We start from the raw sequence: 14,151 nt of genomic DNA, 5'->3' as shown, positions 1-14,151 counted from the left end.
AACACTGATCCATAGCATGAGAACCTGCACAAAGCTCACAGACCATAGCTATCTGATTGACTCCATATGTGGCTAAAGAATCGACCTTCATAGACAGCGCTTGGAGCTACGCTGCATAGATAGCGCTTGGAGCTATGCTGCAATAGCTGTAGCGGCATCAACTTCCAGAATACCTGCTACCTTCCTAGGAATCATCCTTTGAGTTGGGTTTTGATGCTCATTTGCAACCATAGTTTCAATAAGATTATAAGCCTCAGTATAGCTTTTGGCCCACAAAGCGCCTCCAGCTGCTACATCGAGCATGAGCCGAGATTGGACCCCAAACCATTATAAAAACCAGTTAAATCCATCCAGTCAGGCATACCATGATGTGGACACTTTCTCAACATCTCCTTGTAGCGCTCCCAAGCTTCGCACATAGATTCTGTTGGTTGTTGTGCAAACTGAGTAAGAACACTCCTCATAGCTGTAGTCTTCGCCATTGGATAGAACTTTACCAGAAACTTTTGCGCAAGATCTTGCCAAGTAGTGATGGACCCAGCTGGTTCAGAATGTAACCAGTCCTTAGCTTTATCCCTCAGAGAGAATGGGAAAAGCCTCAGCTTGATAGCCTCATCAGTCACACCATTATATTTGAAAGTACTACAGATCTCGATAAAGTTCCTGATGTGCATGTTGGAGTCTTCAGTTGCAGCACCTCCAAAAGAAACAGAATTCTGCACCATCTGAATAGTTCCCGGCTTGATTTCAAAAGTGTTAGCCTGAATAGCCGGATGAAGGATGCTTGACTGAATGTCATCAATTTTAGGCCGAGAAAAGTCCATAAGAGCTGGATCTGCCGGAACTATACGATCACCCATGATTACTGGTTCTTTCTGCTCACTCTCTTTATCCGAATCTTCAAAATCTATCTTCTCCGGAATATCAAGAACTGAGTTTGTCTCCTCAGCCGTATCTAAAGTCCTCTTGCGAGTACGAGAACGTGTTTGCATAAACACTCGCTAAAGTACCTGAAACACAACCGGAAACGATAAGTAACACGTCTTAATCAATGAGTCCTAATGACCACCGATGGTAAGTACATAAACTAAACAAATACGTCGAGTTCCCCGGCAGCGGTGCCAAAAACTTGTTAGGGTGGAAAACATGTGCTAATAATACACGCAAGTATACGCGTTCGCAAGTAATATAGAATACTTTCTAGTTCGTTCCCACAGAGACTCGGACTAATTATGCTCACTTAACACTTACTCACCAATGTATGATTACTTCTCAATGTTAAGACAATAACACATAGAATTGATTAACTAATTATTAACTAGAATTAACTACGAGAATTAAACACTTAATAGACACTTGAAATAATATTATTAAACACACATGAGATCATAACTTCATTACTACTTCCTTCAATAGTTATTGTTATTACCCTTAGCATGTAACGATGATGATATTAATCGAACAACACTAAAATGATAAAAGCCAACTTTTGTTGTACTAATACCATTCTACCAAGCACCCACAATTAAGATAGAAGTTGAATAGTCATCAATTATATTGAGACCCTATATGTCTACAGAATTTGACAACATAATGATTTAAGCACAAATTGTTCCTTATGATTACACAGGGCAAGTAAAATGGTTAGAGTTACCCACTAATCATGCATACACATACATGAACCTATGCTAGCATGGCAAGTTCTAAATCTCAAGATCCACCGTCGCTTCAAAAGAGACTAACAGCCTATCTTATATGTTCGTAACGCACATAAGACGAATAAGCACAACCAATACTAGATATCATACAATCATCACACACTAAGGTATTAAACAACTAACTAAAGAATTCCATAGCAAATCCGTTGTGACCCCATGATCACGATTAGCCCATGATTGAACTCATCGTCACCATGGGTTCATATGAAAACATGATAATAATACACGAGAATAATTAATAAAACTACTTATATTAAACCAGAGTACGTCACAAGAGTAAATAGGTTCAAAGTAAAGAAAACTAGCATCCACTGTTATAATGAATAAAAGAATCACAAGAAACTATGCTTCCTCTTCGTTGCGATGTGCTAAACGGTCTTCTTGCTTATCTCCTTACTCCTCGATTAATACCACGGTTCAACACAATTGAAACGTCTCTGAAAACTACTTATATAGAAGCCCCATAAAACCCAGCCATCTAAGAAGTCAGAAGTCCAGCATAACAAGAACTCTAAAAATCAGATTTTTAATCCGCTCCCCTGAGCGGCCGCCCAGCAATCCTGAGCGGGCGCCCAGCTTCCTGAGCGGCCGCCGAGCCAGGCTGAGCGGGCGCCCAACACCTTACTGGAAAATGCTCTGTTCTACTCCCGTTCTCTGCTGCATTCTACTCCTATCTTCCCACTTGCAATGCCAAACACATACTAAGGCTTATTCTTGATGAAATCTCCCCACAAACACAAGGAACACCCTGAAATGCACAAACACTAGAAAAACACATCAAATACACAAAATACTTGATTTCAAGACATCAATTCAAACCATTATAAGACGTTCTAAGTGGTATAAAATGCCACTTAGCACATGTGGAAACACGGTTTTGATTATGAAGGGCCCTGACCATCTTGACTTCAACTTTCCAGGAAAAAAGACGGAGAGGAGAGTTGAACAAAAGAACTTGTTGCCCTGGCACAAATTTCTTGAGCACTAGACCACTATCGTACCACCTCTTGACTTTCTCCTTATATATCTTATTGTTTTCATAAGCTTGAAGCCAAAACTCATCAAGTTCATTCAACTGAAGCATTCTCTTCTCTCCAGCTGCATCCAAGTCCAGATTCAATTTCTTCAAAGCCCAATATGCTTTATGCTCGAGCACCACATGATAATGACACCCCTTACCATACATTAACTGAAATGGAGACATTCCCAATAAAGTCTTATATGTTGTTCTATATGCCCAAACATCTTCATCAAGCTTTAAAGACCAATCCTTTCTTGATGGACATACCACTTTCTCCAAAATTCACTTGATCTCCCCGTTAGATACTTCAGCTTGACCATTCGTCTGAGGATGATAAGCAGTAGCAATGCGATGATTCACATTATACCTTTTCATCATTGCAGTGAACTTGTGATTGCAAAAATGCGACCACTGATCACTGATTATGACTCTTGGAGTTCCAAACCTTGTAAATATTTGCTTGTGAAGAAAATTAAGCACCACTTTCGCATCGTTCGTTGGCAATACCTTAACTTCAACCCATTTTGACACATAATCTACTTCCAACAAGATATACTGATTGTTACAAGATGAGATAAATGGCCCCATGAAGTCAATTCCCCAAACATCGAAGACCTCAACCTCGAGAAGCACATTAAGAGGCATCTCTTCCTTCTTAGATATATTACCAACTCGTTGACATCGATCACATTTTAAAACGAACTGATGAGCATCTTCAAATAATGTTGGCCAAAAGAAACCTGCTCGAAGAACACGAGCTGCTGTCTTTTCTCCACCATAATGTCCTCCATAAGCCGTTGAGTGGCAATCTCGCAAGATCCCCCCCGTTTCACTGTAAGGAATACATCTCCTGATAATTTGGTCAGCTCCTTGGCGAAAAAGAAATGGCTCATCCCACATGTAACACTTCACCTCATGAAGAAACTACTTCCTTTTAGCAGAAGATAAGTCGGGAGGCATGATATTACTCACAATATAGTTCACAATGTCTGCAAACTACGGTTCTTCTTCTTGCACTCCAAACATCTGCTCGTCGGGAAAAGACTCAATTATCAATGTCTTATCCAACAAAGTGGCATTAGGATTCTCTAAACGCGAGAGATGATCCGCAACTTGATTTTCAGTTCCTAGTCTGTCCTTAATCTCTAGTTCAAATTCTTGGAGCAAAAGAACACATCGAATCAATCTAGGCTTCGAGTCCTTCTTTGAGACGAGATATCGAATGGCAGCGTGATCAGTGAAAACTGTCACCTTAGTCCCAAGTAGATAAGGTCAAAATTTCTAAAAACTGTAGACGATAGCCAAAATTTCTTTCTCCGTAATAGTGTAATTCAGTTGAGCACCATTTAGAGTCTTACTAGCGTAGTAGACTACATGAAATATATTGTTCTTTCTCTGCCCAAGAACTGCTCCAACTGCATAGTCACTTGCATCACACATCATCTCAAAAGGCTCATTCCAATCAGGTGCATTTATGACAGGTGCCATGATTAAACTCTTCTTCAATGTCTCAAAAGCTGTAAGGCACTCGTCATCGAATTTAAAAGGAACATATTTCTCTAACAGACTGCACAAAGGCTTTGAAATTTTTGAGAAGTCCTTGATAAAATGCCTATAGAAACTTGTATGACCAAGAAACTACAAATCCCCTTGACAGAAATAGGTGGAGGAAGATTCTCAATGACCCCCACCTTGGCTTTTTCCACCTCTAGACCCTTATTTGAAACCTTGTGCCCGAGAATAATGCCTTGACGCACCATAAAATGATATTTCTCCCAATTGAGAACCAGATTGGTCTCAACACACCTCTTAAGAACGTGTCCCAGATTCTGCAAACATTCATCAAAAGAATCTCTAAAGACTGAGAAATCGTCCATGAACACCTCCACATTCTGGCCAATCATGTCAGAAAAGATGTCCATCATACATCTCTGAAATATGGTTGGTGCACCACATAGACCAAAAGAAACTCGTCTGAAGGCGAAAGTACCAAATGGACAAGTGAAGGTAGTCTTCTCCTGATCTTCTGGAGCGATACAAATCTGATTGTAACCCGAATAGTGTTAGGAATATGTGTATTAGTTTGATGATAAGTTCAGCAAAACACTTAAGTAGAAATCTAGTGTTTGTAGCCTCAACGGATAAGACCATCTTGGCTATCCGTTGAAGGAGTAGCCTTACTTAGCAATAAGTTTGGTATTGTAGCACATCTCACTCTCTGATTTCAAGCTGTAATTCTTTGATGTTGTTAGGAGATAATCAGTCATGTTGACTACTAATGGATGTACAAATAGGAGGGCTAATTGTAAATATATCATGCCTTGTAATTTTGTATAAGTGAAGAAGTGTCAACGGATATTGAAGACCTTCAACTGATAAGAAACTAAGCTTCAACGGATGTCTCTAACGCTTCAACGGATAATATCCATCAACAGATAAGTGCTTCAACGGATAAAGCTTCAACTGCTAGAGCATCAACGGATAAAGCCATCAACGGATGAAAGCTTCAACGGATGCACTGCTAGAGCATCAACGGATAAAGCCATCAATGGATGAAAGCTTCAACGGATGCTCAGTCTCATAGCAGTTGATAGTGACAGTTAACAAAGCTGACAGAGGCACATGGATTGACAGAGATGTGGTAGCCTATTTCAGGAACAGCAGAAAAAGCAGCCATTTTTAGTCTGGTTCAAAATGGAAAGTCAACAGATAATTCCATATTACACTGGATAAAAATGGAACAGAAACAAGTGGAGAACTATGGTCTTATTGTACTTTATCTTTGTCTTCACTTGTAAACTTGGTGTTATATAAACCAAGTAGTAGCTAGTAATTAGAAGTAAATTTTCCCTGAGCTGTTTAGAAATATCAAGAGAGAAAATCATCTAGTTTGTACTAGGAAGCAGCTGTGATTTAGTTTTGAATCACAGATTTTCTGAAATAACACATCTCTGGTGGAACAACAAATCCACCAGAAAAGTTTTTAAGTTCTTTGTGTTCATTACATTTGTGTTTGAATATATATCTGTCTGCATCAGCTCCAAGCAATTCACACACATTTGATCACTCAAACACTTAGTCTTACAAACTGCTCAAAACTTGAAAAAGTTTTGAGATTTACATTCAACCCCCCTTCTGTAAATCTCATTGTTAGTCCACTGGGAATAACAATTGGTATCAGAGCAAGCTCTTAACATACAAGAGTTTAAAGATCTATTCTGCTAACATCATGAGTAAGAAGGATATTGGTGTAAAGATTCTAATCCTGGAAAGAGATAACTATCATCACTGGAAGGTGAAGATGCATTTACATCTTCTCTCTCAAGATGAAAGCTACATCAACTGCATTGAGAATGGTCCTCACATCCCACACAAGGTGGCCACAGCTGCTACTGCTATAGTTGCTGTTGGACAGTCTATTCCCAAGCCAAAGGCAGAATGGATTGTTGAAGATATTGAAGAGGTCCATAAGGACAAGAAAGCCATGAACATTTTGTTTAATGGCCTGGATCAAGATATGTTTGACAATGTCATCAATAGCCAAACTGCTAAGGAAATTTTGGATACTGTGCAGCTTATCTGTGAAGGCACTGAGCAAGTTAGAGAAAACAAAATGCAGCTTCTCATTCAACAATATGAATATTTTCATTTTGAAGAAGGAGAATCATTGAATGATACATTCAACAGATTTCAGAAACTATTGAATGGATTAAAGATGTATGGGAGAGTGTACCAAGTCAAGGACTCCAATTTAAAATTTCTAAGGTCTCTACCAAAGGAATGGAAGCCTATGACTGTTGCTCTAAGAAATTCTCAAGATTATAAGGACTTCACACTTGAAAGATTATATGGAATTTTGAAGACTTATGAACTTGAGATGGAGCAAGATGAGCTGTTGGAAAAGGGAAAGAGAAAAGGAGGATCAGTTGCACTTGTAGCTGAAAGTGAAAAAGTTGAAGCCAGAAATGAGGAAAAGATAATGCCAAGTCTCAAAATTGGCACAAGCAAATCAGAATCAAGCAAGGGTAAAGAGCAAGTTGCTGAGGATGAAGGCAATTCCAGTCAGGATGAATCTGATGATATTGATGAACATCTGGCCTTTCTGTCCAGGAGGTTTGCAAAGATGAAGTTCAGGAAAAACACAAATTTCACTAAGCCAAACAAAAACGTGGTGGACAAATCAAAGTTCAAATGTTACAACTGTGGCATTAGTGGACACTTTGCAAGTGAGTGTAGGAAGCCAAATTCTGAGAAAAAGAAATTTGAGCAAGTTGATTACAAAAGGAAGTATTTTGATTTGCTCAAACAAAAGGAAAGAGCTTTTCTCACTCAAGATGATTGGGCAGCAGATGGGGTAAATGAAGATGATGATGTGGAATATGTCAACCTAGCCCTGATGGCTAATTCTGATGAAAATGAAACTAGTTCATCAAGCAACCAGGTAATTACTACTGATCTCTCTCAGCTTTCTAAACATGATTGCAATGAAGCCATAAATGATATGTCCAATGAATTATATCATTTGCGTGTTTCTCTTAAATCACTAGCTAAAGAAAACACTAGGATCAAAGAAAATAATGTGTTTTTAAGTGATAGGAATGCTGTGTTAGAGAGTCAGGTAATTGAGCTTGAAAAGATTAAACTTAAATGCTTGACTGTTGAGAGTGAACTAGAAGAAGCTGTTAAGAAAGTAGAAATTCTTTCTAAACAGTTAGAAAGTGAGCAAGAGGTAATCAAGGCCTGGAAAACTTCTAGGGATGTTGGTGTTCAAATTGCCAAGGTTCAGGGAATTGAATTATTCTGTGAGGATGCCTGGAAGAAAAACAAAAAGAAGTTAGAATTAATTGATGGATTGTCAACGGATGTGGAATCAACGGATGATGAAAGTTATCCGTTGAAGGAGGAAAAGGAGCATTCGCTGAAGGCTCATCAATTAAAACAGGCAAGTTCTTTTAAAAATAAAAAGAATGATTCAACTCTCAAGAACTTTGTCAAAGAAGGAGCTAGCACATCCAGAGATGTCAGTAAGGTGAATATAGGACACATGACTTTAGATCAGTTGAAAGATAGGCTTAAGTTGGTTGAGGATAAGAAGGAAACTAAAAGAAAATCAAAAAGAAATGGGAAGGTAGGGATTAATAAACATAACAATTACACACCTGATAGGTATGCTCCTAGAAAAAGCTGTGTACATTGTAAAAGTGTTAATCACCTATCTGATAATTGCAAATCTGTTAAAAATGCTCCCATGCCTTCAAATCCCTCCATGCCTAACATGTCTATGTCACCTCTGCATGTTATGCCTGTTATGTCTCACCAGAATCCCCATGCACATTTTGCAAACATGCCATACATTAACAATCCTTACTTTACTGCATTTAGTATGCCTCAAATGCCATACAATATGCCTATGTGGAATAACATGTTTACACAACCTATGACTTATCAAATTCAATCAAATGTGTTAAATGATTCTGTGACTAACCCTACACTTCAACCAACCATATCTGAGACCAAGGTTGACCCAAAGTTACCTAAGTCAAAAGATGCAGGAGGAATGAAGTCTAGGAAAAAGACTAACAAGGCTGGACCCAAGGAAACTTGGGTACCAAAATCAACTTGATTGATTTTGTTGTGTGCAGGGACAAAGAAGGAATCTATGGTACTTGGACAGTGGTTGTTCAAGACACATGACAGGAGATTTCACCCTGCTCACAGAGTTTAAGGAGAGAGCTGGCCCTAGCATAACCTTTGGAGATGACAGCAAAGGATTCACTATGGGATATGGCTTGATTTCAAAAGAAAATGTCATCATTGATGAAGTTGCATTGGTTGATGGTCTCAAACACAATTTATTGAGCATCAGTCAACTATGTGACAGAGGGAATACTGTTTCCTTCAATTCTGAAGCCTGTATTGTCACAAGTAAAAAGGACAATAAAGTGGTTCTAACTGGAGTTAGAAAAGAGAATGTGTACTTAGCTGATTTCAACTCTACAGATGCAGAATCCATTACTTGTCTTCTCAGCAAAGCAAGTCCAGTTGAAAGTTGGCTATGGCACAAGAAGCTGTCCCATTTGAATTTCAAGACAATGAATGATCTAGTCAAAAAGGACTTAGTTAGAGGAATGCCTCTAGTGGAATTGACAAGGGATGGACTGTGTGATGCTTGTCAGAAAGGAAAGCAAAAGAAAGTATCATTCAGTAAGAAGCTTGAATCTGCAATTGATGAACCACTGCAACTTCTACACATGGATCTTTTTGGACCAGTCAATGTATTGTCAATTTCAAGGAAAAGATACTGCCTAGTGATTGTAGATGATTTCTCAAAGTTTTCATGGGTTTATTTTCTTGGATCAAAGGATGAAGCTAGTGAAATCATCATCAATCATATCAAGCAAGTCAACAATCATCCTGATTTCAAAGTAAGGAATATTAGGAGTGACACTGGAACTGAGTTCAAGAATTCAACCATGAAGATGTTCTGTGAAGAAAATGGGATCATGCATGAGTTCTCAGCTCCAAGAACTCCACAAAAAAATGGTGTGGTGGAAAGGAAGAACAGATCACTAATTGATGTTGCAAGGACAATGCTTGAGGAGTCAAAACTCCCAACTTATTTTTGGGCTGAGGCTGTTAACTGTGCATGTTACACTCAGAATATTTCTCTAATCAATCAAGCAAAATGCATGACTCCCTATCAATTATTCAAGAGAAGAAAACCAACTTTAAACTTTCTACATGTCTTTGGTTGCAAATGTTACATCTTAAGGAATCAATCTGATCACAAAGGAAAGTTTGATGCAAAGGATGATGAAGGAATATTTGTTGGTTATTCTGCTGGAAAATCATATAGGGTCTACAATCTAAGAACCAACATTGTCATGGAATATGTACATGTTATGTTTGATGATAAAAAGTTGATGGACTAACAGATGAGGGACATCATGAAGGACTCAAATTTGACAATATTGAGATATATTGTGATGATAGTGAAGATGAGAATGATGAAGAAGGCATCTCAAGAAGAAACCAGAGTCTGCCTTTGGACAATGCAGCATCCGTTGAAAGACAAAGTGCATCATCCGTTGAAGTTCATAACGAAGCATCCGTTGATCACAGTCTGTCAACGGATAATCAATTCACCTCATCAGTTGATAGAACTCCCAATTCCTTTCAAAGGATCAGCAACTCAGGGGGAGTTTCAACAAATCAACATTCTATCTCACATCATGACAATACTGAGGCAACCTCATCAAGGGCTAATCTACCACCTCAAAGGAAATGGACCAAGAATCACCCTTTTGAACTGATCATTGGTGATGCTAAATCTAAAGTACAAACTAGAAGGGCTACTCAAGATGAATGTCTGTATAGTAGCTTTCTATCACAGGAGGAACCTAAGCGAGTGGAAGAAGCTCTTTTTGATCCAGATTGGATTTTAGCAATGCAAGAGGAGCTAAACCAATTTGAGAGGAACAAAGTGTGGAAGCTCGTACCCAAGCCAAAGAACAAGAGTTCTATTGACACAAAATGGGTATTCAGAAACAAGATAGATGAAAATGGCATTATCATAAGGAATAAAGCCAGATTGGTTGCCAAAGGCTATTCTCAACAAGAGGGAATAGATTTTGATGAAACATTTGCTCCAGTTGCAAGACTTGAAGCCATCAGAATCTTTCTAGCCTATGCAGCTAATGCCAATTTCAAAGTCTATCAGATGGATGTCAAGAGTGCATTTCTAAATGGGGAATTGGAGGAAGAAGTTTATGTAAGCCAACCTCCAGGTTTTGAAGATCCAAATTTTCCAGACCATGTGTATTATTTGTTGAAAGCACTCGATGGACTAAAGCAAGCACCTAGAGCCTGGTATGAGACTTTATCAAAGTTCCTTCTAGATAATCACTTCACAAGAGGTACTGTTGACAAAACTCTCTTCTTTAGAAATGTTAATGGCTCTAAGATACTTGTACAAATTTATGTAGATGATATTATATTTGGATCTACAGATGATAAACTTTGTAAAAAGTTTGCTAAATTAATGTAAAGTAAATATGAAATGAGCATGATGGGAGAGCTAACTTACTTTCTTGGTTTACAAGTTAAACAAGTTAGTGGTGGAATTTTCATTAGTCAAACTAAATATATTTATGATCTTTTAAAGAAGTTTGACTTAATGGATTGTTCACCTGCAAAAACTCCCATGGCCACTGCCACCAAGCTTGAATTAAACAAGGCTAAAAAGTCTGTGGATATTACAAGTTATAGAGGCATGGTTGGCTCACTTTTATATTTAACTGCCAGTAGACCTGATATTATGTTTTCTACATGTCTCTGTGCTAGATTTCAAGCTGACCCTAAAGAATCTCACTTAGTGGCTATTAAAAGAATTTTCAGATATCTCAAGGGGACTCCAAATCTAGGAATTTGGTACCCTAGAGAGTCTGGTTTTGATCTAATTGGCTACTCAGATACAGATTATGCAGGTTGCAAAATAGACAGGAAAAGCACAACAAGCACCTGTCAATTTCTAGGAAACAAGCTTGTATCATGGTTCAGCAAGAAGCAGAATTCTGTTTCCACATCAACAGTTGAAGCTGAATACATTGCAGCTGGTAGTTGCTGTACACAAATACTGTGGATGAGGAACCAGTTATTTGACTATGGTATAACTGTTGACAAAATTCCAATATTTTGTGACAACACAAGTGCCATTGCCATTACTGAAAATCCAGTGCAGCACTCAAGACCTAAACACATTGATATCAAGTACCACTTCATTAGGGAACATGTGATGAAAGGTACAGTGGAACTTCATTTTGTTCCAAGTGAAAAGCAGATTGCAGACATATTTACCAAGCCACTTGATGAATCAACATTCACAAGATTAGTAAGTGAGTTAGGTATGCTTAACTATTCATAATCTATGTCATCTATGTAATCTGTCTTGTAGCCTGAAATGAATTTGCTGCAAGAACAAAGTTGGCTTTAATCAAGACTTATCCTATCAACGGATATTCCCTATCCGTTGAAAGCCAAAATTGTTCTATCAACGGATATTCATTATCCGTTGAAAGACAAATACATTTCTGGTAATTTTATCCTTCAATGGTTAAAATAGTGTTGTTCATCAACGGATAACTATTTACCTTATCCGTTGATGTGTCACGTCAGTGAGTCACAGCCGTTGATTCTTTTACTCAACCGTTGATACAGATATACAATGTTGTATGTATTTGTATTTACGGTAGTTTTCAGAATTTCTACAGTTTCATTTATTCCTGAACGGCTATCACTTACTTAAAAGTATCATTTAATTATTTTATTTGTGTTTTAATTCAAGAAAGTATAAAAGCCCAATTGAATTCTTATTTTCACTTTAAGCTTTCTTGCAATTATCATTCTCTTTCTCTCTCAATTCTCAAGTTTTTCTCTGCAACCTCTACTCACAACAATGGCACCAGTAGTCAAAATTATGTCTCAAACAGGATTTGTTTATGAAAAGAATAATTTCATAGTCTTGGTTGAAAAGAATGAAGCCCATTCTGATTATCACAAGATGATGGACTTCATCAAGAACTGCAAACTGAGCTATGCAATGCTGGAAGCCCCAACCATCTACTGTGAAGTGATTGAGGAGATTTGGACAACTGCAGAGTTCAACTCCACAGATATGACTATTGCCTTCTCTCTCAAAGGTAAGGTCTATTGTATTAATTGTGATGATATACAATCTTGCTTTAAGTTGCCTGAGAATAATGCCATGACACCACATACTGATAAAGATGTCTCTGCAATGCTAGATTCCATAGGCTATGCTTTTGATTCTGCTAGCTTAGGTAGTATTAGAAGGAAAGGCCTTAGGAAAGAATGGAGTTTTCTTGGAGATGCCTTTATTAAGGTTTTCTCTGGGAAGATTAGCAATTTTGATGCTATCACTTCATCTCTTGTTAATATGCTCTATATGCTAGTTTCTGATAGGTACTTTAATTTTAGCAACTGTGTTATGCTAGAATTAGGTTCCAGATTAGGCAACAAAGCTAATAGACCACATAACATCTACTTTGCTAGATTCTTTATGTTATTGGCTAACCATGTTGCTGAAGGATTGGTTATATCCAATGAGAATAATAAACTCAAATGATGGGCACAAGAGAAAAGGGTCCTTGCAGACCTTTTGAGAATGAACCTCAACAGCCAGGTGCCATTGGTATACTTGCCAATCATGAATGCACCACTGGTAAGTGAGGTAAATATTTCTATAACTCCTACTATTTCCAACCCCAATGTTTCTTTGCCTTCTAGTGTGGCTATGGAACCTGTGTCATTGTCCAAACAGGCTCCTACCAAAGCCACCAAATCTAAAGTTTCCAAAGTCAAGTCAAAGAAACCTACCTCTGTTGTTTCTCAAAAGACAACAGTTGTAACAACTACCAAAAACCCTGAAGGGAGTGAACAGGGTGTGAGTGGTGAGGGGAGGGGTGAACATCAAAAAGCCCCCCAGGATAAGGTGGGAGAGGTGAGTGGTACCCAAACCAGCCAAGCCACAGTCTCTCAAAAGACTGTAGTGGTTCAAAAGGAGTCCAGCACATCCCTAGTTGCATCCTCCCAAAAGGATGCAACTATTGAAAATAGTCCCCAACCAGGGACACAGAACAAAAGAGGGAGGGACACTGAAGCTACACATTCACCAATTCAAGCCTTTTCAAGGAAGAAGAAGGCCAAAACCCTAGTTTCCACACAAGGGACACACACAGCACAGATACATCCACCATTATCTGTACCTTCTCAAATTCAGCTTGATGTGATTCCAGCAAATGTGGAATCACAGCCCCATTCTCTCAATATAGAAACACACCATTCCTCAAACTCTCCAACACCCTCTCTGGATGTGGATATGATATTCACATCAATTCCTGATTCTCCCTCATTAAAACTCAGGGAGGAGCCCCACTCAAAACCTGGTGATCATCATCTTTTAGATGATTTGTTGGATCATCAGCCAATTCTTTCAGATGTAGTTGCAGAATCTGTCTCACCACACTTAAAATCAATCCACACAGATTCAACAATTATGTCACTTTCTATCTCTACATCATTTCCTTCCTCAACGGATATCTCTCATCCGTTGACAAGTGGTTGTTCTTCAACGGATAAGCTTAACAGCAGTTATCCGTTGATACCATCAGTTTCTACTTCAACGGATACTCCCTATCCGTTGATGGCCTCTACACACTTAACAGAAACACTTCCAACTGTAGAGGACATGACAACTGTACAATCACTTTTAGGCTTGAGGGAAGGGAGTGATTTTTTGAGTGAGAGGCTGGGTTGCTCCCAGGCAAAAGGAGAGGTTGAGAGTCACCAAATGCATGCTATTTCTTCCAGCATGGCAAAAGTAAGTGAGAGGAG

At 38.5% G+C, this 14,151-nt stretch overlaps 1 non-coding gene across 1 annotated transcript; it reads left to right on the top strand.

Annotated features, from left to right (window-relative positions):
• Positions 1–360: 360 nt before the first annotated feature.
• Positions 361–467, top strand: LOC141680099 (small nucleolar RNA R71). Its single transcript, XR_012558264.1, has one exon. It is a non-coding gene; the product is annotated as a small nucleolar RNA R71 (small nucleolar RNA).
• The last annotated feature ends 13,684 nt before the right edge of the window (positions 468–14,151 follow it).

Source organism: Apium graveolens, chromosome 1, assembly GCF_009905375.1.
Source record: "Apium graveolens cultivar Ventura chromosome 1, ASM990537v1, whole genome shotgun sequence".
Taxonomy (NCBI): Eukaryota; Viridiplantae; Streptophyta; class Magnoliopsida; order Apiales; family Apiaceae; genus Apium; species Apium graveolens.
This window is presented reverse-complemented; position numbering and strand designations above follow the sequence as displayed.